Source organism: Triticum dicoccoides, chromosome 2B, assembly GCF_002162155.2.
Source record: "Triticum dicoccoides isolate Atlit2015 ecotype Zavitan chromosome 2B, WEW_v2.0, whole genome shotgun sequence".
Classification (NCBI taxonomy): domain Eukaryota; kingdom Viridiplantae; phylum Streptophyta; class Magnoliopsida; order Poales; family Poaceae; genus Triticum; species Triticum dicoccoides.
The window spans coordinates 151084788-151109396 of NC_041383.1; positions in this window are offsets into that span (position 1 = coordinate 151084788).

Here is a 24609-nt window from a genome sequence, read left to right on the forward strand (position 1 = left end):
ACTCATTATTTAAAAAGATAAGTAGTGTTTGGCCTGTGCGCAAGTCTGATAATGATGTTGCAGGTGCTGCCGGACAAGATCCGGACAGGCAGGAACTTCTGCACCAGCTGAAGGCCGGCGAGAGGGTGCTGCATAAGGTGCAGCACGAAAGGAACAAGCTCCAGGATGCCCATGCCCAGCTTGGAGAAGAGCTGAAAGGCGTTCGGGCCGAGCTGTCTGGCTCCGTTAAGGAGAATCAGCGGCTTCGTCGCGGCATCTATAGTAAGTGCTTGAGCGAACTCCTTTGAAAAGAAGAGTTCGGCGAGGAAGTCAATTGACAAAATATGTCTGTAGGTATACTCATAGGTCGCCCCGCGGAGGAGATGCCCGTATCAACGGGTGATCAACTTCCCGAGTTGTTGCAACTGACCGAACGAGCTCGGCAGGCAATGAGCGGCATCATCTAGGCTTTATGGCCGGCCTTCCCCGTACTCGAGGGACTTGGGGAGCTTGCGGAGAAGCTTCAGGGAGTGCGGCGGCGCTTCCATTTATGGAAGATTTCAGCCTGCCGCCAAGGTGCCAGGGAGGCCTGGGCCATGGTGAAGACGCGGTACAAGAAGGCGGATCCCAACCACATGGCCGAAGTCGGACCTGTGGGGCCTGATGGGAAGGAGATCCCTGTAAGTTTAGTATACGGCCAAGTAGAGTTGGCCGCTAAGTTTTCCCAACAGGACTGTAAATTAGACAGCCTGTTAGACGGGATTTAAGAAGAATACAGTCAGTCAATTTGACAATGTATTATAAAATGACATGTAAAATGCCTTCTAGCCGGATTGTAGATCGTTTGTCTTTGCCGACCTTTTCACTTCGACCTCGGGACCCTAGAGTCCGGAGTGTGTCCGAATACCTTCTCGGTTATGGAAGAACCGGGGTATGCATGGAGACCAGGCGTAGGGGTCATTAGTGCTTTATCAGACAAGTGCCCAACTAGTTATGTTATATTACATGGTTAGTAAGAAACATCTTCCAGGGAGAATAGTTCCGTTAAGGGTTCCTTTCCTCTGGGGGTGGCATGCCCTAAAGTGCATGTCCGGACTGCAAAAAAAGCAGAAAAACATATGGGGGCAGATAAATAAATAGGTAAAATCATCTTTCAAGTCACTGACCGAATATTCCCTTAAGAACGCTAGCTTTCGGCTTCACCCAGTCTGAGGTACACATCCGGCTGACCCGGCAGTAACAATCACAGAGGTGCTCCCTTTACCTCCTAGACGAACAATCGGGAACGTAGGGGTAAGCACAGGAGCCAGGCAACCCATCTTGGCCAAAACTTAAGTCATATCGATGCATATAATGGTGAATAAAAGGTACATGTGGAAGCTTGACACATGTGCTGGGCATGAAGCCCTTATAATTAAGCTTCTGGTAAAGAAGCCCCCAGGTATAATGAGTGCGGATGGCACATAAAGTGTTATGCGAACAATGCGCAAATAAGCCTTTTAGGGCTGTTGTGAATAGGGGTGAGAGAAAAAAGAGAAACAAAAAGGCAGCTGAAGTGTAAAAATTTGAACGGGGGAAAGGGACGAACTCTTAGTCCGGCGCTAGGCATAGAATCTTCGGAGGCGGGCTGCGTTCCATGGGTTCAGCTCGAGTCGGTTATCCGATGCATTTCGTAGACGGTACGCTCCGCCGGTTAGGACTTGATCGATGATGAAGGGGCCTTCCCATTTTGGCTTGAGCTTGTCCTTTTTCTTGTCCGGCAGGCGTAGAACTAGTTCGCCAACGTTGTAAGTCTTGGCCCGTACTTCTCTGCTTTGGTATCTTCGAGCCTGTTGCTGATAAAATGCGGAATGAGCCTTGGCGACGTCGCGTTCTTCCTCCAATGCGTCCAATCTGTCCTGCCGATCCAACTCAGCTTCTCTTTCTTCGTACATGCGCACTCGAGGTGAGTCATGAATAATGTCGCAGGGCAGAACTGCCTCTGCGCCGTACACCATAAAAAATGGTGTGAATCCGGTAGTATGGTTGGGCGTTGTCCGCAGCCCCCAGAGTACGGAGTCGAACTCCTCTACCCAGTGCGTGTCTGATTTCGTAAGGGACCGCACTAATCTGGGTTTGATGCTGCTCATTATTTGACCATTTGCTCGTTCCACTTGACCGTTGGTTTGAGGATGATAGACTGAAGCGTAATCGAGCTTAATGCCCATATTCTTGCACCATGATTTAACCTCGTCGGCCGTAAAATTCGTGCCGTTATCGGTGATGATGCTATGGGGGACACCGTAACGGTGTACTACCCCGGATATAAAGTCTATCACTGGTCCGGACTCTGCCGTTTTAACTGGCTTGGCCTCTATCCATTTGGTGAATTTATCCACCATGACCAATAGGTATCTTTGCTTGTGGGTTCCCCCTTTAAGTGGTCAACCCATGTCAAGCCCCCAGACCGCGAACGACCAGGTAATGGGTATAGTTTTGAGGGCGGTGGGTGGCATATGGCTCTGATTAGCAAAGAGCTGACAACCGACGCATCGTTGGACTAAGTCCTGAGCATCTGCCCGGGCCTTGGGCCAATAAAATCCTGTACGGATGCCTTTCCTACGAGGGCCCTGGCTGCTGCGTGGTGTCCGCCTAGTCCGGCATGAATTTCAGCCAGGAGGTTTCGCCCTTCCTCTTCGGAGATACACCTTTGAAGGACTCCGATTGTGCTTTTCTTATAAAGTTCTCCCTCGTGGACCTTGTAGGCTTTAGATCACCGAACTATGCAGCGGGCCTCGTTTTGGTCTTCGGGAAGTTCCTGCCTAAGTAAGTAGGCTAGGAATAGTTCTGTCCATGGGGCGATTACGGCCATTATGTCGTGGGCTGAGGGTGTTATTTCGGCGGCGGAATTGTCGCTTATGTCGAATTGCTCTGTGTCGGTTGGTGTGGCTGCTTCTGGTTTGTTATGTCCGGACTCCTCTTTCCATAGTATGGATGGCTTGAACAGCCGTTCCAGGAAGATGTTTGGAGGGACAGCGTCACGCTTTGCGCCGATGCGTGCCAATACGTTGGCCGCTTGGTTGTTATCCCTGGCTACGTGATGGAATTCGAGTCCGTCGAAACGAGCTGACATTTTTAGGACAGCGTTGCGATATGCTGCCATTTTCGGATCCTTGGCATCAAAGTCTCCATTTATTTGGGATATTGCAAGGCTTGAATCCCCGCGCACCTCTAGGCGTTGAATGCCCATGGAGATTGCCATCCGGAGACCATGTAAAAGGGCCTCATATTCGGCTGCGTTGTTGAAGTCTGTGTACATTATTTGAAGTACGTATTGGACTGTGTCACCGGTCGGGGACGTCAAGACGACGCCAGCCCCCAGTCCGGCCAACATTTTAGAGCCGTCGAAGTGCATAATCCAACTGGAGTATGCGCCGTACTCTTTAGGGAGTTCGGCTTCGGTCCATTCAGCGACAAAGTCAGCCAAAACTTGCGACTTTATAGCTCGCCGAGGTCTGTAAGTTATATCGAATGGTAAGAGCTCAATGGCCCATTTTGCAATCCTTCCCGTTGCGTCGCGGTTGTTTATAATGTCATTGAGTGGTACTTCAGAGGCCACTGTTATCGAACACTCTTGAAAGTAGTGTTGGAGCTTCCGGGATGCCATGAACACTGCATACGCGATCTTCTGATAGTGCGGGTAACGGGACTTGCAGGGGGTTAACACAGTGGATACGTAGTACACTGGTTTTTGAAGAGGGAATTTATGCCCTTCTGTCTCTCGTTCGACGACGAGTACCGCGCTTACAACTTGATGTGTTGTTGCGATGTATAACAGCATTGGCTCGCCCAGGTTGGGCGCAGCCAGGACCGGATTCGTTGCCAATATGGCCTTTATTTCTTCGAGTCCGGCGGTGGCAGCATCCGTCCACTCGAAGTGTTCGGTGTGCCTGAGGAGGCGATAGAGGGGCAATGCCTTTTCTCCTAAGCGGGAGATAAAGCGGCTGAGGGCCGCCACGCATCCTGTCAATTTCTGGATTTGTTTGAGGTTTTTTGGAATATCCAGCTGTGATAGAGCCCGGATCTTGCCCGGATTTGCTTCAATTCCTCTACCGGATACGATGAAGCCCAGGAGCTTTCCGGCTGGCACGCCGAAAACGCATTTTTCCGGATTCAGCTTGATATCATATTCTCAGAGGTTGTCAAACGTGACCCTCAAGTCGTCTACTAGAGTTTCGACGCGTTTACTTTTGACGACCACGTCGTCTACATATGCCTCTACTGTCTTGCCGATCTGGGTAGCCAGACATGTCTGAATCATGCGCTGATATGTTGCGCCGGCGTTTTTAAGTCCAAAGGGCATCGTGTTGAAGCAGAATGGTCCATATGGAGTAATGAATGCCGTTGCGGCTTGATCCGCTTCTGCCATCTTGATTTGATGATAGCCGGAGTATGCGTCCAGGAAGCACAATGAATCGTGCCCTGCAGTGGCATCGATGATTTGGTCGATGCGGGGGAGGGGGAAGGGATCCTTTGGGCAGGCTTTATTTAGGTCTTTGAAATTGACACATAGGCGCCAGGATTTGTCCTTCTTTGGTACCATTACCAGGTTTGCTAGCCAATCCGGATGTTTGATGTCTCTGATGAATCCGGCTTCCAATAGTTTGGCTAGTTCCTCTCCCATTGCCTGTCTTTTGGGTTCAGAAAATCGTCGAAGAGCCTGTTTGACTGGCTTGAATCCTTTTAGGATGTTTAGGCTGTGTTCTGCTAGTCTGCGTGGGATTCGGGGCATATCCGAGGGGTGCCAGGCGAAAATGTCCCAATTTTCCCGAAGGAATTCTCGCAGTGCGGTGTCTACATCAGGGTTCAATTGTGGTTCCGTTCCCTTTAAGCGGTTTCTGTTTTTTGGTTCTTGCACCTGGCGCCTGAATGTGATGCGCCCTTTTATTGCGGACTAGGTCTGTATCCGGGGCCGGATTGTCCCAAAACCTATTTTCGGTTTTCCGGAAACTCTCTATCGCACAGTACTTCTGTTCTATGGATGCCAGGTCGGTGAAGCGTGTGATTTCACGACGGCTGATAGCGTTTAGGATTCCCTCGTCCGTGCAATTATTGCAGAAAATTGAGATTGCGTTTTCCTCTCGGCAGTCTTTTATCCTGTCCATAACCAGGAGGAATCTGGCCCAGTAGCGATGTACTGTTTCAGTGGGCTCTTGCCGGATTAGAGATAGATCGCATATATCTGGTCGGGTGGGCGGAACTAAGTCCGGAGCCCTACCCATCTCAAGGCTCGAAGGCCGAGGAGCTTCCAAGATCGGAAACTTTGATCGCTGGACATTGTCCAAGGAGTCCGGAACGAGGCCTGATTTTAAGTTAAGTGCTTGATCAAAGTCCGCCCCTCCACGGGAATCTGGCGTGGAGGGTTTGGGAGCCCGGACATGTCTAGTTTTCAATATAGGAGAAGAGTCGCCGCATTGTTCTTCTACCACCGTAACGTGGTGGGTGACCTGGGGAGGGTTAATCTCTCTCAGATCGGTTTTAAGCCCGATCTGATCGTAGTCTGTAGCGACTCCCAGGGCGGCGATCCGATCCAAGAGTTCGTTTATGGAGGAGAGCTCTGCTGGATCTAGATGCTCGGCGAATTCCGAGTTGACGTGAAGGTTTCTCTCGATGACTCGAGAGGTCATTGTGGAGGCGGTGGCCGGACAGGCGGCCATGAGAAAACCTCCTAGCCGGATAGTTTGGCCGGCGGCCAAGGCTCCGTTGGCGAAGATACCGTCCTTGAAGACAGGAAGAGGCATCCTTCCTATCAGTGATGGCACAGAGGAACTCTCAATGAAAGCACCAATGTTGGTGTCAAAACCGGCGGATCTCGGGTAGGGGGTCCCGAACTATGCGTCTAGGCGGATGGTAACAGGAGACAAGGGACACAATGTTTTACCCAGGTTCGGGCCCTCTTGATGGAGGTAAAACCCTACGTCCTGCTTGATTGATATTGATATTGTGGATGTTTACAAGAGTGGATCTACCACGAGATCAAGGAGGCTAAACCCTAAAAGCTAGCCTATGGTATGATTGTTGTAATGTATGTCCTACGGACTAGGGCCATCCGGTTTATATAGACACCGGAGAGGGCTAGGGTTACATAGAGTCGGTTACAATGGTAGGAGATCTACATATCCGTATCGCCAAGCTTGCCTTCCACGCCAAGGAAAGTCCCATCCGGACACGGGACGAAGTCTTCAATCTTGTATCTTCATAGTCTTGGAGTCCGGTCGATGATGATAGTCCGGCCGATGATAGTTCGGCCGATGGTGGTAATCCGGCTATCCGGACACCCCCTAGTCCAGGACTCCCTCAGGTAGTTTTGCCCTTCTTGACATTACCACCCACTTCCTTATTCTTCTTCTTCTCATGAGTACTCTCAACTGCCTTGACAAAGGTCTCCTTTAGTGGGAGAGATTGCTTGGTCTTGTTCTTCTTCTTCTTCTTTGACTTGGGCACAAACCCAAGTCCTTCCTTTCCTACAACTTCCTTTTGATTGCTCAAAAGGTCGTTGAGGTTCTTCTCACCTTGTATGCAAGTCACAAGGCCCTTCTCAGTTTGCTCTTTCAACTTAGCATTTTCCTCCACAAGATGCACATGCTCACTACAAGGGTTAGTAGCATGGGCATTATCAATTAGAACGAAAGGAGGACAAGTGGAAATCTCCTTGGTTAGTTTCACTTGGAGTTGATCATGAGACTCTTTGAGGGAGGCATGAACACCCTTCAAGACCTTGTGAGCCTTGTCAAGTATATCAAACTCTTCCTTGAGTCTAGCATGGCCAACCCCAAGTTCGGCTTTCTCGGATTTAAGCACACGAGTAAGAACAATAGCGTGATCAAGATCTTTTTGCAATTTAGAATGATCAACATTGTGTGATTCCTCAAGAGTCAAACGAAGATCTTGCTCTTCCTTGAGAAATGTGAAGATCCGCAATATCATCGGCATAGTCATGACTATGCCCCTCCAACTTAGAGATAGTACCCTCATGAGACTCAATGATATCATTAGCCTCATCAAGTTGTTCCAAGAGAGCAACAAAGTGCTTCTTGGACTCACCCTTGAGCTTGCTCACATACTTGGTGAACTCATTCTCATCAACTTTCTCCACCTCACTATCATCAACACAATCTAACAATGAAGGAGTAGTAATGATGGTGGTTTTGATGTTAGGAGTTACCTTGTTGATACCTTTGGCCATGAGACACTTGGCAATGGTGTTTTCATTGGGGGTGCCGAAGAGAGACACCTTGGAGGGTGAAGATGTAGCAATGGCAATGGTTGTCGTTGCCATTCCTTCTCCACTTGTATCTTCCTCCTCATCATCAAAGGGGTACTCTTCATGCGCCACCAAGATCTTTGGAGGTGTCTTATTGGTGAAGTTGTTCTTGCTAGGGAAGGACTTGGCTTTATCTTTATGAATGAGTTTGCCACCATTATCTTCCCTCTTCTCATAAGGGCAATCCACTACAAAGTGCCTCACATTGCCATAATTGTAGCAAGCTCTTACACATTGTTTTTTCTTTGACCCACTTGAGTTGTTCTTGTTGAAGTTGGGCCTTGAATTCCTCGTGTTACTCCAAAATTGCCTTGACACAAGAGCCATGTGCTCATGGTAAGCATATTTGGTGTCCTCGGGGCCACACTCCTCTTCTTCTTTCGGAATGGCCTTGGCCTTAAAAGAAAGAGTGGGAGTGCTCTTCCTTGTATGGACACGAGCAATAGCATTGTCGGTGGTCTTGTTCATGATGTTCATGGCAATAAACTCATCCAACACTGCACTTGAGGTTAAGGTGTGAAAGTTCGGCCTTTGATGAATCACGGAAGACATGGCCTTGTTGAACGACATGATGGCCTTGAGGAACTTGCGCTTGATCCAAGTGTCATCCGTATCCTTGCTTCCATGGTATTGGGGAGCAACTGCAAGAGTTGTCAACCTCCGGTAAAGATCACGTGGATCCTCATCTTCAAGCATCACAAATTCATCGGCCTTATCAAGGGCCACTTCAAAGTTGGACCATTGGATGCTTGAGCTCCCCTTGTAGATAGAAACAATGTGCTCCCAACAATCCTTTGCACAAGTGAAAGGTTGTAGGTGTGATAGATCTTCGGGAGGGACCGCTTCTTGAAGAATGAACAATGCGGAGTGATTGTATTGATTATCCACTTCTTCTCTTGGGATGAAATTGTTTGGATCATGCGGGTAGAAATCTTGCTCAATGATTCTCCAAAGGTTAGTTGAGCAATGATTCAAATGAGACTTAATGCGAAAGACCCAATTAGCAAAATCACACTTAAGAAGCTTGGAAGGAGGACCATGAATATTAATGCGAGCCATGGGGACCGGTCCTCCATAGACCAGGGGAGGGGGAACCGAGGCAAAGGTTCCCATCCAATTCTTGTCATGAGGGGAAGGTACATGAGTACCTTTAGCCCCTTCCTTGGCGGAATTGGCCGCCGACTCCGATGTCGTGGTTTTAACCACAAGCAAGGGATCGGGAGTGGATTTCATCCCCTCCAGTGATTCTTTAAGCATAGACTTGACTCCGGTCGTCATAGACGTCTTAAGTAGAAAAACTATTTCTTTCTCATCACACGGGAATAAAGACCGATAATATTCAATAATTATCCACTTATTTGAGGACGGGGGGAGTATGTTGTAGCGACATTTACAGATCTATAGAAAGTTGTGATCTATTATGATTAGAAAGTAAGACAATTCCAGTGTGCAAAGTAAATAGTAATGCATCGATATGTTTCATTCCTACATTTCATGTGTATGCATGTTATTTTTCATTTGCTATTAACTTAGCAAAGCCTATATATGTATGATATTATGTATAGAAAATTGATATGTTGTTTATTTTATATGGACAAGGGACAAACACAAGTCATTGCAGTTGTGAACTTCTAGTGTATTGCATAATACACATTTTCTGTAATAGTGTTTTGTGCGGTGCACCTAAAATGATATATTGGTGACATTACTCTATTTTAGGTGGACTTCACAAAAATAAGGCAATTTTATGTGTCATTTCGACCACTAATCTGAAAAATCGAGGGCCATCTCCAGTGTGCTGAAGGACTCATTCAAATGTCATATTAGCACCTGTGAAAGGATCGATATGGTTGACTAGAGGGGGTGAATAGGCAACTACCAATTTTTAGCTTTTCTTAACAAATTAGGTGAAGCAACAAATAGGATACAACACAATAATAGCTTACACAAAGAAAAGGGAGGAGATAACCACAAGTGGAGCCGGTGGAGACGAGGATGTGTTACCAAAGTTCCTTCCCTTTTGGGGAAGTACATCTCCGTTGGAGCGGTCTGGAAGCACAATGCTCCCTAAGAAGCCACTAGGGCCACTGTATTCTCCTCACGCCCTCACACAATGCGGCATGCCATGATTCCACTAGTGGTGCCCTTGAAGGCAGCGACCGAATCATTACAAACAAGGTTGGGGCAATCTCCACAACTTGATTGGAGGCTCCCAACGACACCACGGAGCTTCACCACAATGGAATGTGGCTCCAAGGTGATCTCAGTCGTCTAGGGTGGTCAAACACCCAAGAGTAACAAGATCCGCAAGGGATTAGTGGGGGAATCAAATTTCTCTTGGTGGAAGTGTAGATCCGGGCCTTCTCAACCAATCCCTAGAAAATCAACAAGTTTGATTGGCTAGGGAGAGAGATCGGGAAAAAATGAGCTTTGGAGAAACAATGGAGCTTGGGGGAAAGGAGGTGGGTCTTCCTGAGGAAGAAGACCTCCTTTTATAGAGGGGAGACCAATCCAACTGTTATCCACATCTCAGCCCACAGAGGGCGATACTACCGCTCAAGGGAGCGGTACTACTGCACCTGGCAGCGGTACTACCACTAGGCCCCGCGGTAGTACCGCAGGAGCTTTGCACAGAGGCTGGAAGGAAGGGGTGAGGAGGAGGAGGCCCCCGAGCGGTACTAGTAATGGAGGTAGAGTGGTACGACTGCTCGGGATCTGTACTAATGTGCCTACTGTCGCTGCTACTACCGCCCAACCGGACACGAGAGGCGACACCCTCGAATCAAGGCAGTACCAGCATAGAACAAAAGCAGTATTGCCGCTTATGGCCACGAGCGGAACTACCACTATGAAACAGTGTACTACTGCTTGAGGGCCGTAAGCGGTACTACCGCTCTGGTTCGGCGGTACTACCGCTGGCTCCTCATAGGCCCCACTTTTGATAGTACAGTGTCTCTTACGACTCTAGTCCACAAAAACCGTACCGAAAGAGACTACACCATCTTCACTTTGAGCTCCGAGGGGAATGAATCGTCTCATGCCAATGAATGAGTCTCTGAAATACTCAATGCACACAATTAGTCCGCAAAAGCATTGTCATCAATCACCAAAACCACTTAGAGAGAGACATGTCCTAACAACCTGCGCATTGCCGATTCTTCGACGACAAGACTCATCTACTCGTAGATGAATACATTAGCACTTATTTGAATTTATAGCCCTAAATATTTTGACATGTATATATGAAATGAAATGCAATTTCATTGTATGTGCCTATGTATTGTGCATGTGTATAAATTTCTACCTTAGTGCATCTTGGGGCTTCACTGGTACCAGTTAGCTAATCGTGGAGACTCAATTTGCTTAAACCAAATATCATTATCAAGGATCTTCGGGATTTTAGAAGTTCAAAATAATGGAGGAGACAGAGTGAGCTACTCTAGTTCTCAGTCAGGAAGAATGGTCCTTTATAATGTACCTCCAAAATTTGACCTTTCACTGGTACGCGTCGGTGCTATTCAAACGGTTTTAAACCCCTTTCCACGACGACATTTGGAACCGTCACCAAGTGAGTGTGGGAAATAGGGGGCCCCTTCCCACAGGACCCAGAAACCATCAGGGATATGCCCTCCTGGCACACACGCTCGGCAAAATGAGGTCGTATGCGACCGGCGAGTGAGCAAATACGGTTAGACGTACAGTAGTGCTAAAAAACAATTATACAGGCGAAAACATTTTTGGTCGTAAGTACATCCCACACAGTCATCCCCCACTAAATGTTTCCGTCCATATGTACATTCCACACAGTCCATCCAAGGAATACGTTTCTGTTAGTATGTACAACCCACACAGTCAATAATTTTGAAGCGTGTGTGGTAAGGTGGCTATCGCAAACATTTAATAAGAAAGAACTGTGTGCGATGCTGTTGTTAATCGCACACGTATTTCTTGTCTGATCGTGTGTGTAGTGTAGATTGATCGCACACGTATTTTTTCCTGGCTGATCGTGTGTGCGGTGGAGATTGATCGCACACGTAGTGGATCCTAGAAACGTGTCTGATCTCCACGTCTATCGCAGACGTTTCGCTTTTGCAAAGCATGTGCAGTGCAATCCCCAATTAATCCCTAATTAAAAAAATCACCTTTTTGAATTTGAAAGTAGGCATCACTTATTTCATATCCAACCAGGTTTATTACAAATATAGGTTCAACCACGAATGCATAATTTTATGCACAGGTACATATCCTGAAGAACTACAGAAGCACCAAGTAAAGACTGATGGACCACAGTTCTACTAAAGACTGTAAAGGGAGAGGCGAAAGACATTCTGGTTGCTGGAGAAGCTGAAGCCAATGCCCATATTGTGACCTCCTCCATGCGTAATGTGCGCATGACTCTAGGCCAACCCCTTGTGATGGTTGCCCGTCCATCCTTCACTGTCTTCATTATGACTTCTCGATGCTCATTGTAGTCTGGATGAAATACTTTAACCTTCATTGCGTGTCCACCAATCATGTATTTTGCAAAGTAATCTTGAGTGAACTACTTCAGGAACCACTACGAACAAAAAAGATTCAGACATTGTTGTCTAACAACTCATTATGGGCTGTAAAAAGAGAAGGTTGCAGAGTTTGTAGGTACCATCCTATAGCTCACTGTTGTGTTGGATAGAGCATAAAAAAATAAATTGCTTGCCACCATTCGTATCTTTTTGCTAATAAATTGCTTGTTCATGAATATCTCATTGCCCCATACGAAAAAAAGGGTCGATGTGTGGATCCTTGCCAAGGGCATATGTACCTACAAGCAACAAGTCAATATTAGAAGCTAACAAGGGTCCAGGCCTGGATCTATATGTACTACATTATGGAACGATGGGGGAGTACAAGCCGAGCGATGAAGCTAACCTCGGCGGAAAATGGTGGACACTCCCGTTGTTGTCCTGCATAAGTAGTGGAAAGGCATGATAAGTTCGGCAACCTTAACATCAAAAAAATATAGCAAAGTTAAACAATATCATCTCCAAATGATAGCTTGAATGTGTTGGTTTCAGCATGCGGTTAAAGCATATATAAAATGGAAGGCAATGTTACCAACAGCAGGCTTAACAGCCATCAAATATTGCAATTCAAACTGGTATTGTTGAAAATGAATAGAACGTAGGTAATTGAGGGAGTCCTGGACTAGGGGGTGTCCGGATAGCCGGATTACCATCATCGGCCGGACTATCATCATCGACCGGACTCCAAGACTATGAATATACAAGATTGAAGACTTCGTCCTGTGTCCGGATGGGACTTTCCTTGGCGTGGAAGGCAAGCTTGGCGATACGGATATGTAGATCTCCTACCATTGTAACCGACTCTATGTAACCCTAGCCCTCTCCGGTGTCTATATAAACCGGATGGCTCTAGTCCGTAGGACAACCAACATCAACCCTTACAATCATACCATAGGCTAGCTTCTAGGGTTTAGCCTCCTTGATCTCGTGGTAGATCCACTCTTGTAAACATCCACAATATCAATATCAATCAAGCAGGAGTAGGGTTTTACCTCCATCAAGAGGGCCCGAACCTGGGTAAAACATCATGTCCCTTGTCTCCTGTTACCATCCGCCTAGACGCACAGTTCGGGACCCCCTACCCGAGATCCGCCGGTTTTGACACCGACATTGGTGCTTTCATTGAGAGTTCCTCTGTGCCGTCACCGATAGGAAGGATGCCTCTTCCCGTCTTCTAGGACGGTATCTTCGCCAATGGAGCCCTGTCCGCCGGCCAAACTATACGGCTAGGTGGTTTTCTTATGACCGCCTGTCCGGCCACCGCTTCGACAATGACTTCTCAAGTCGTTAAAAGCAATCTTCACGTCAGCTCGGAATTTGCCGAGCGGCTGGATCCAATAGAGCTTTCGTCTGTCAACGAGCTCTTGGATCGCATCGCCGCCCTGGGAGTCGCTACAGACTACAATCAGATTGGGCTTAAAACCGATCTGAGAGAGATTAACTCTCCCCAGGTCACCCACCACATTGCGGTGGTGGAAGAACAATGCGGCGACCCTTCTCTTGTATTGAAAACTATTCATGTCCGGGCTCCCAAAGCCTCCATGCCGGATTCCCGTGGAGGGACAGACTTCGATCGAGCACTGAACTTAAAATCAGGCCTCGTTCCGGACTCGTTGGACAACGTCCAGCAATCAAAACTTCCAAACTTGGAAACTTCTCGGCCTTCGAGCCTTGAGATGGGTAGGTTCCGGACTTAACTCCACCCGCCCGACCAGATATATGCGATCTATCTCTAATCCGGCAAGAGCCAGCCGAAACAGTACATCATTACTGGGCCAGATTCCTCCTGGTCATGGACAGGATAAAGGACTGCCGAGAGGAAAACACAATCTCGATTTTCTGCAATAATTGCACGGACAGGGGAATCTTGAACGCCGTCAGCCGTCGTGAAATCACACGCTTCGCCGACCTGGCATCCATAGCGCAAAAGTACTGTGCGATAGAGAGTTTCCGAAAAACCGAAAATAGGTTTTGGGATAATCCGGCCCCGGATACAGCCCCAGTCCGCAACAAAAGGGTGCATTACACTCAGGCACCAGGTACAAGAACCAAAAAACAGAAGCCCCTTAAAGGGAACGGAACCGTACTGGAGGGATGGCTCAGCAAACCCTGTACAATTCACGGTACCCAGGGCGCCACCCCAACACATAGCCTTCATGCATGTTGGATATTACGGCAGGTGGCCAAAAGTGGCGAGGAGCTTCTAGCTCCGGGAAACCACACCAACAATACCGGTACGGTATCAACAGTCTTCGAGACTTTCGCATCAAACAATATGCGGAAACGAACAATCCGCAGCTTCGCCGAAGTCTACCAAGTAGCCACAGCAAATCCTTGGAGCGACGCGGCCATCACCTTCAATGCCAGCGACGAACCTAAATTCCGAACAGCCCGAGCACCAGCCGCATTGGTCCTCAGTCCAATAGTGGACGACTTTCGACTCTCCAAGGTACTCATGGATGGCGGCAGCGGATTAAACCTCATCTACGAGGAAACCCTTCAAAAAATGGAAATAGACTGGAGCCGCATTGAGCGAAGCAGCACAACCTTCAGAGGAATAATCCCTAGCCGGGAAGCGCGCTGCACAGGAAAGATCACACTCGATGTGGTATTCGGCTCGCCGGACAATTACAGATCTGAAGAGGTCACGTTCCAAGTGGCCCCGTTCAACATCGGATATCACGCTATATTAGGACGAGAGGCATTCACAATCTTCCAAGCCGTACCCCATTACGGGTACATGAAGCTCAAAATGCCTGGGCCCGGCGGAATAATCACTCTCGCTAGTGATCCGGACATAGCGCTCCGCGCCGAAAACAAGACAGCCGCATTAGCTCTGGAGGCACTATCCGAAGCCTTAGCGGCAGAGGAACTCACCGCGCTGCGCTCTATGGTGAATAGGGACGATGTGATACTCGATAAGAGATCCAAGTCCACCTCCTTTAAACCAGCAGATGAAATAGTAAAATTCCAGGTCCACCCAACGGACCTGACAAAGACGGCCTCCATCGGGGCACAATTGGACCCTGATGTGGACGCCGCACTGCGAGAATTCCTTCGGGAAAATTGGGACATTTTCGCCTGGCACCCCTCGGATATGCCCGGAATCCCACGCAGATTGGCAGAACACAGCCTAAACATCCTAAAAGGATTCAAGCCAGTCAAATAGGTCTTCGACGATTTTCCGAACCCAAAAGACAGGCAATGGGAGAGGAGCTAGCCAAACTATTGGAAGCCTGATTCATCAGAGACATCAAACATCCGGATTGGCTAGCAAACCTGGTAATGGTACCAAAGAAGGACAAATCCTGGCGCCTATGTGTCGATTTCAAAGACCTAAATAAAGCCTGCCCAAAGGATCCCTTCCCCCTCCCCCGCATCGACCAAATCATCGATGCCACTGCAGGGCACGATTCATTGTGCTTCCTGGACGCATACTCCGGCTATCATCAAATCAAGATGGCAGAAGCAGATCAAGCCGCAACGGCATTCATTACTCCATATGGACCATTCTGCTTCAACACGATGCCCTTCGGACTTAAAAACGCCGGCGCAACATATCAGCGCATGATTCAGACATGTCTGGCTACCCAGATCGGCAAAACAGTAGAGGCATACGTAGACGACATAGTCATCAAAACTAAACAGGTCGAAACTCTAGTAGACGACTTGAGGGTCACATTCGACAACCTCCGAGCATACGACATTAAGCTGAATCCGGAAAAATATGTTTTCGGCGTACCAGCCGAAAAGATCTTGGACTTCATTGTATCCGGTAGAGGAATTGAAGCAAATCCAGCCAAGATCCGAGCTCTGTCACAGCTAGATATCCCAAAAGACCTCAAGCAAATACAAAAATTGACTGGATGCGTGGCGGCTCTAAGCCGCTTTATCTCCCGTCTAGGAGAAAAGGCATTGCCCCTCTATCGCCTCCTTAGGCGCACCGAACACTTCGAGTGGACGGATGCTACCACTGCCGGACTCGAAGAAATAAAGGCCATATTGGCAACAAATCCGGTCCTGGCTGCGCCCAACCTGGGCGAACCCATGTTGTTATACATCGCGGCAACACATCAAGTAGTAAGCGCGGTGCTCGTCGTAGAACGAGAGACAGAAGGGCATAAATTCCCTCTTCAAAAACCAGTGTACCATGTATCCACTGTTTTAACTCCCTGCACGTCCCATTACCTGCACTATCAGAAGATAGCGTATGCGGTGTTCATGGCATCCCGGAAGCTCCGACACTACTTTCACGAGTGTTCGATAACAGTGGCCTCTGAAGTACCACTCAATGACATTATAAACAACCGCGACGCAACGGGCAGGATTGCAAAATGGGCCATTGAGCTCTTACCATTCGATATAACCTACAAACCTCGGCGAGCTATAAAGTCACAAGTTTTGGCTGACTTTGTCGCTGAATGGACCGAAGCCGAACTCCCTAAAGAGTACGACGCATACTCCAATTGGATTATGCACTTCGACGGCTCTAAAATGTTGGCCGGACTGGGGGCTGGCGTTGTATTGACGTCCCTGACCGGTGACACAGTCCGATACGTACTTCAAATAATGTACACGGACTCCAACAACGCAGCCGAATACGAGGCCCTTTTACACGGTCTCCAGATGGCAATCTCCATGGGCATCTATCGCCCAGAGGTGCGCGGGGATTCAAACCTCGCAATATCCCAAATAAATGGAGACTTTGACGCCAAGGATCCGAAAATGGCAGCATATCGCAACGCTGTCCTAAAAATGTCAGCTCGGCTCGACGGACTCGAATTCCATCACGTAGCCAGGGATAATAACCAAGCAGCCGACGTATTGGCACGCATCGGCGCAAAATGTGACGCTGTCCCTCCAAACATCTTCCTGGAACGGCTGTTCAAGCCATCCGTACTATGGGAAGAGGAGTCCGGAAATAACAAACCGGAAGCAGCCACACCAACCGACACAGAGCAATTCGACTTAAGCGGCGATTCCGCCGCTGAAATAACACCTTCAGCCCACGACATAATGGCAGTAATTGCCCCGTGGACAGAACCATTCCTCGCCTACTTGCTTAGGCAGGAGCTCCCCAATGACCAAAATGAGGCCCGCTGCATTGTCCGGTGATCTAAAGCCTACAAGGTCCTTCAAAGGTGTATCTCCGAAGAGGAAGGGCGAGACCTCCTGGCTGAAATTCATGCCGGACTAGGCGGACACCATGCCGCAGCCCGGGCTATTGTAGGAAAGGCATTCCGTACAGGATTTTATTGGCCAACCGCCCGGGCAGATGCCCAGGACTTAGTCCAAAGATGCGTCGGCTGTCAGCTCTTTGCTAATCAGAGCCATATGCCACCCACCATCCTCAAAACTATACCCATTATCTGGCCGTTCGCGGTCTGGGGGCTTGACATGGTTGGACCACTTAAAGGGGGAACCCACAAGCAAAGATACCTATTGGTCATGGTGGACAAATTCACCAAATGGATAGAGGCCAAGCCAGTTAAAACGGCACAGTCCGGACCAGTGATAGACTTTATATCCAGGGTAGTACACCGTTACGGTGTCCCCCACAGCATCATCACCGATAACGGCACGAACTTTACGGCCGATGAGGTTAAATCATGGTGCAAAAATATGGGCATTAAGCTCGATTACGCTTCAGTCTATCACCCTCAAACCAACGGTCAAGTGGAACGAGCAAATGGTCTAATAATGAGCGGCATCAAACCCAGACTAGTGCGGTCACTTACGAAATCTGACACACACTGGGTAGAGGAGCTCGACTCCGTACTCTGGGGGCTGCGGACAACGCCCAACCGTACTACCGGATTCACACCATTTTTTATGGTGTATGACGCAGAGGCAGTTCTGCCCTGCGACATTATTCATGACTCACCTCGAGTGCGCATGTATGAACAAAGAGAGGCCGAGCTGGATCGGCAGGACAGCTTGGACGCATTGGAGGAAGAACGCGACGTCGCCAAGGCTCGTTCCGCATTCTATCAGCAGCAGGCTCGAAGATATCAAAGCAGAGAAGTACGGGCCAAGACTTACAACATTGGCGAACTAGTTCTACGCCTGCCGGACAAGAAAAAGGATAAGCTCAAGCCCAAATGGGAGGGCCCCTTCATTATCGACCAAGCCCTGGCCGGCGGAGCGTACCGTCTACGAAATGCGTCGGACAACCGACTCGAGCCGAACCCATGGAACGCAGCCCGCCTCCGAAGATTCTATGCCTAGCGCCGGACTAAGAGTTCGTCCCCTTCCCCTGCTCAAATTTTTATACTTCAGCTGTCTTTTCTTTCTCTTTCTTCTCTTAACCTCCTATTAAGAAGCCCTTAAGGGCCTACTTGCGCATTGTTTGCACACACTTGATGTGCTATCCGCACTCATTATACCTGGGGGCTTCTTTACCAGAAGCTTAATTATAAGGGCTTCATGCCCAGCACATGTGTCAAGCTTCCACATGTACCTTTTATTCACCATTATATGCATCGATATGACTTAAGTTTTGGCCAAGCTGGGTTGCCTGGCTCCTGTGCTTACCCCTACGTTCCCGATTGTTCGGCTAGGAGGTAAAGGGAGCACCTCTGCGATTGTTACTGCCGGGTCAGCCGGATGTGTACCTCAGACTGGGTGAAGCCGAAAGCTAGCGTTCTTAAGGGAATATTCGGTTGGTGACTTGAAAGATGATTTTTTACCTACTTATTTATCTGCCCCCAGATGTTTCTCTGCTTTTTTCGCAGTCCAGACATGCACTTTTGGGCATGCCACCCCCAGAGGAAAGGAACCCTTAACGGAACTATTCTCCCTGGAAGATGTTTCTTACTAACCATGTAATATAACATAACTAGTTGGGCACTTGTCTAATAAAGCACTAATGACCCCTACGCCTGGTCTCCATGCATACCCCGGTTGTTTCATAACCGAGAAGGTATTCGGACACACTCCGGACCTTAGGGTCCCGAGGTCGAAGCGAAAAGGTCGGCAAAGACAAACGATCTACAATCCGGCTAGAAGGCATTTTACATGTCATTTTATAATACATTGTCAAATCGACTGACTGTATTCTTCCTCAATCCCGTCTAACAGGCTGTCTAATTTACAGTCCTGTTGGGAAAATTTAGCGGCTAGCTCTACTTGGCCGTATACTAAACTCACAGGGATCTCCTTCCCATCGGGCCCCACAGGTCCGACCTCGGCCATGTGGTTGGGATCCGCCTTCTTGTACCGCGTCTTTACCATGGCCCAGGCCTCCCTGGCACCTTGGCGGCAGGCTAAAATCTTCCATAAATGGAAGCGCTGCCGCACTCCCTGAAGCTTCTCCGCAAGCTCCCCAAGGCCCTCGGGTAAGGAGAAGGCTGGCCATAAAGCCTGGATGACGCCGCTCATTGCCTGCCGAACTCGTTCGATCAGTTGCAACAATTCGGGAAGTTGATCACCCGTTCATACGGGCATCTCCTCCGCAGGGTGACCTGTGAGTGTACCGACAGACATATTTTTTCAATTGACTTCCTCGCCGAACTCTTCTTTTCAAAGGAGTTCGCTCAAGCACTTACTATAGATGCCGCGACGAAGCCGCCGATTCTCCTTAACGGAGCCAGACAGCTCGGCCCGAACGCCTTTCAGCTCTTCTCCAAGCTGGGCATGGGCATCCTGGAGCTTGTTCCTTTCGTGCTGCACCTTATGCAGCACCCTCTCGCCGGCCTTCAGCTGGCACAGAAGTTCTTGCCTGTCCGGATCTTGTCCGGCAGCACCTGCAATGTCATTATCAGACTTGGGCACAGGCCAAACACTAATTATGTTTTTTAAATAATGTGTTACTAGGAGAGGTCCCTGTGTTTCCTCCTGCGGCAGCGAGTGCGGCCTCAAGTTGAGCCTTACACTCTTGCAGCTCCTGAGACAGTTGGGTATTCTTCTCGGTAAGACCCTGCGTTTCATATGATCCTTAAATCAGTTAATATAACTACCTTAAGTCTCGGGGGATACTGGCATATATAACTATTAAATTCTCTTACCCGTATGTCTTTTACATACTGCTCCGTGGCTCTGGTCAAACCATCTTGAGCGGCACGGAGGTGCGCGTCCCCTGCGTTAAAGGCATCCAACGCCTCAGGGGAGAAGCACGCGTCACGAAAAACTGTCCGGCGGCGCCTGTGGTTCATGGCGCTCTCCATCTCAAATTTGGTGGCGGACAGTCTGTCAGCATCCTCCGTTGGAGGAGTATCCGGCTAGGGCCTTGCGCTCGCCTCCCCCTCCGGATCAGGCGCTGGAGCTTGGCTGGTAGAGGCCGGATTGGCAATCTCCACGCCCGCAGTCCGGCGGGCGCTTTTTCTCCTATAAAAGTCATGAGCACTCAAACGCTTCCTAGGAACGTTGCTCCAAATAATGAATTGTGAGCTATACCTTTGCGGCGACGTTTCAGTCCGCGCCGCGCTCCTCTTCCGCCTACTGGTCCGGACTGGCCTTTGTTGGTCAGCCGCCGCGGGCTCGGCTTCCTGCACAGCGCCATCGTGTACGGTGGTCAGAAATAAGCAAGGAAGGAATGACGGTGTCAGGACTTCGGTCACAATTACCTGGGAAGCCGGATATAGTCCGGGATAGTAGGCCGTAATGGCGACTAAAGCATTATCCACGCTGAGCTGGTGGAACACCCCGTCGATTAGCTCCACCTCTATGTTCGGATATTCTTCGGAGGCCGGATCCCGGGATCTTTCTGGATCCTCGGGTTGCGGAGCTGGACTTAGCATGTCCTCCACGATCCGGCGTAGCTCCTGCGTCGAAAGAAGAACATAACATAAGAAACTTATGTTTCAAAAGCATGGGTTGGGCATGCAAAGTGTTCGCTTACCCAAGGCCGGGGATTATTCATGGAGAACCCATTTAACGGGTTCGTCCGAAGGAAATCCTCCTTCTCCCCCTTATACAGGCCGGACAGGATCTTCACCAGGTCTTCGGCCGAATCCGGCCCTTTGCGGCCATGACGGGTGGCATCATCCTCCCCGTTGAAATCCCACATGGGGTGGCCCCTGTATTGTAGTGGCTGCACCCCCCGCATAATGCATGTTGCCATGACTCCAATCATGGTCAACCCGGAATGGGCCAGTAACCTTATCCGGCCCATCAAATAATGGACGCTCTTTTCTTCCTCCAGTTGGGGGCTCCGTGGACGCCAACTAAGGCGTTTCTTCAGAGGAGCATTGCTGAACTCCGGGAGGCCGATCCGAACAGGGTCCGGCAGCGGAGCGTCTTCACTATAAAACCATAACGAAGGCCAGTCTTCGGACGCCTTCTTAGGGGTTCCGGATGGATATCCAGTCCCGGCAATGCGCCATATTTCGGCGCCGCCCACTTGATATATGGACCCCTCGTGAGAGCGGGGTACAAGGCAAAACAACCTCTTCCACAACGCGAAATGGGGCTCGACGCCCAGGAATAGCTCGCAAAGAGCTACGTAACCTGCAATATGCAGGATCGGGGCGGGCGTGAGGTGATGAAGCTGGAGTCCGTAGAACTCCAGGAGCCCGCGGAGGAACGGATGTACAGGAAATCTGAGCCCTCTTATCAGATAGGGGACGAAGCATACCCGCTCCCCTTTGTTGGGACTTGGGTTAGCCTCCGCTTGCTTCCAACCTTGGTAGGTGGCTAGCCCGGCTTGAACCGGAACCATGAAGGCCGGAGGGAGATATCCCCCCGCTTGGAGCTTCACCAGCTCGTTGTGCGGAACAGAGCATCTCCTCCAATCTCCTGGCAGAGGGCTGGGAGCGCGAGAAGAGGAGTTGCGTTGACGGTCCATGATGGAATGGATCCTTGGTGGAAAGCGCTCCGATGAGTATTCGCAGGAGGAAGATGGTGATTTGGATCTGGATTCTTGCCTCTCTTATAGGCAGATTATTCGCACAACTAGGGGGTAAAACATAAAAGACACCCTGGCTTTTCGCATTCGTGCGACGCGTGGAAGAAGGCCATTATTGGGCGTGGAAGCCAAGAATCGCAACATTGATGAGGAAGCCGGACACTGTTCGGCAGGTACATGGAACTTGAAGGAGAACCCGCCTTGAAACGCCGAAGACTACACACATGCTGGACTTATCGTCATTGAAGCCTGGTTCGGGGGCTACTGAGGGAGTCCTGGACTAGGGGGTGTCCGGATAGCCGGATTACCATCATCGGCCGGACTATCATCATCGACCGGACTCCAAGACTATGAATATACAAGATTGAAGACTTCGTCTCGTGTCCGGATGGGACTTTCCTTGGCGTGGAAGGCAAGCTTGGCGATACGGATATGTAGATCTCGTACCATTGTAACCGACTCTATGTAACCCTAGCCCTCTCCGGTGTCTATATAAACCGGATGGCTCTAGTTTGTAGGACAACCAACATCAACCCTTACAATCATACCATAGGCTAGCTTCTAGGGTTTAGCCTCCTTGATCTCGTGGTAGATCCACTCTTGTAAACATCCACAATATCAATATCAATCAAGCAGGACGTAGGGTTTTACCTCCATCAAGAGGGCCCGAACCTGGGTAAAACATCGTGTCCCTTGTCTCCTGTTACCATCCGCCTAGACGCACAGTTCAGGACCCCCTACCCGAGATCCACCGGTTTTGACACCGACAGTAATGCTTAAACATCACTGGATAAATGTGTAAAACTAAAATAAAGGGCATGTGTTAACTGTTAACTACACCAGGCATAACTGGAACCAAATATAGTCATTCAAACTGGTATTGATGCAATCGAGCAGCACAGTTCTGACTTGCAAATAATGAACAACACATTGTGAATGACTGAAATAAACAAGGCATAAATGATCAGTATAACAACCAAATATAGCCATTGAAAACTGGACAGGGTCTCACTGGAACCAACCTAACAAGCAAATATAGATAAACAGGGCATATGCTTGAAAACTGGACAAATGCTCACTACAACCAACCTAACAAGCAAATACAGATAAACAAGGCATCTGCTTGAAAACTGGACAAATGCTAAAAAAAGCAACCTAACAACCAAACTACAGGTAAACAAGGCATATGCTTGATAACTGGACAAATGCTCACTGCAACCAAACTAAGACAAAATACATATAAACAGGGCATCAGCTTGATAACTGGAAAAATGCTCACTGCAACCAACCTAACAACCTAACACAGATAAACAAGGCATCTACTCACTATAAACAACCAAATATAGCCATTCATGAAACTGAAGTGGACAATTCATACTTAAACATCACATAGCCCTATTGAATAATACATTTTTGCATAACTAAAATAATTAAACAGGGCACAGTTATAGCACCGCACGGCAAATGCTACAACAACAAAGGGTACGGTTTGGCAAGCTAGAAAAGGTAAGATTTGATGATAGGATGTTGACTCACATTTCATGGACCGGATCCTTCCAGTTGGAAGAGCACATACCCATGGTGGAAGAACCTTTGTGGGTTCCCTCCTCGTGGTCGTGGTCGATGAGATCTGACTTGGAAATTGAGGATTCCAAGCCGCCGCCGTAGAACATGTCCTTCAGAAATGACAAAATGGGCTCGACGGCGTATAAGGATTGCAAATCCTTGACCGCTTGGCGGAAGAGATCAGCGGCAGGGCCGTCGAAGAGATCGACGGCGGTTGAACCAGAGGGGTTGGGGATGGACCACGTAACCTGTGACATGGCCCACGTGAAGTCGTCGCTGTCGACGAGCTTGATGTCGTAGCCAGCTTTCCCGAGATACAGTAATACGCAAGCCTGTTGACATGAAGCCTTCGACATGGCAACGTATTCAACGTCTTCGCCGGCTTCCGCAGTGATGTGTTGCTCCGGGATCAATAGGTCGGGGTGAACAGCGGCCACCTCACCAATGTCCGCCGAAGAGGCCATGATAAACCACTTCTTGGTCGAACGCTTGTCGGGCTCCCCGGGATACGTGGTCGAGCTTAGGCTGCGACATTCTGGAGCAGGGGATGTGGATCTGGCGGGGAGGGACACCGCAGGCCTCCTCTAAAAACTCATGGGAGTGGGGCGACGGTATGGGAATCGCTGGGTAACCTGAAGTTTATTATCTAAGCTAGGAGGAACGGGCAAACCGGCATGGGTTGGCGGCAGCACCGGTGGTGGCCGCGTGATAGGGTTCCAGGGGGAGGAGGCGGGTGGGGGACTGTGGTGGTGGGGGGTGTGGTGTTTGAGGATACACCGCGACTACTGAATTTTTTAGTAATGGTGGGCAGAGATGGTGGTGGACGAGGGAGGGCAAAGGTTCAAATGCCTCGGCTACTGCAGTTTTACTATAAGGTCGGTGCTGGAGGAGTGTGGGCGACGGTTGAAGTATGGCGGCTACTAAAATTTGGGTAAAGGAATTGATGTGGGGCGGGAGTGGCCAAGATCACGCAGTCATGGTGATTTCGAAGCGCACTTGCATCGCACACGGTTAAGCCAGTACCTACACCATTTTGCTCGCGCTTGCGCAGTCGGGGTGATTTCACAGTGCACTTGCATTGCACACGGTTAAACTAGTACCTCCACCATTTGCTCATGCTTGCACGGTCGTGGTGATTTCATAGCGCACTTGCATCGCACACGGTTAAGCTAGTACCTGCACCATTTTGCTCGCGCTTGCGTAGTCGTGGTGATTTCACAGCGCACTTGCATCACACACGGTTAAACCAGTACCTCCACCATTTGCTCACGCTTGCGCAGTTGTGCTGATTTTACAGCGCACTTGCATCACACATGGTTAAGCCTTCCTGACTTCATTTGGTGCACTTTTTTGAT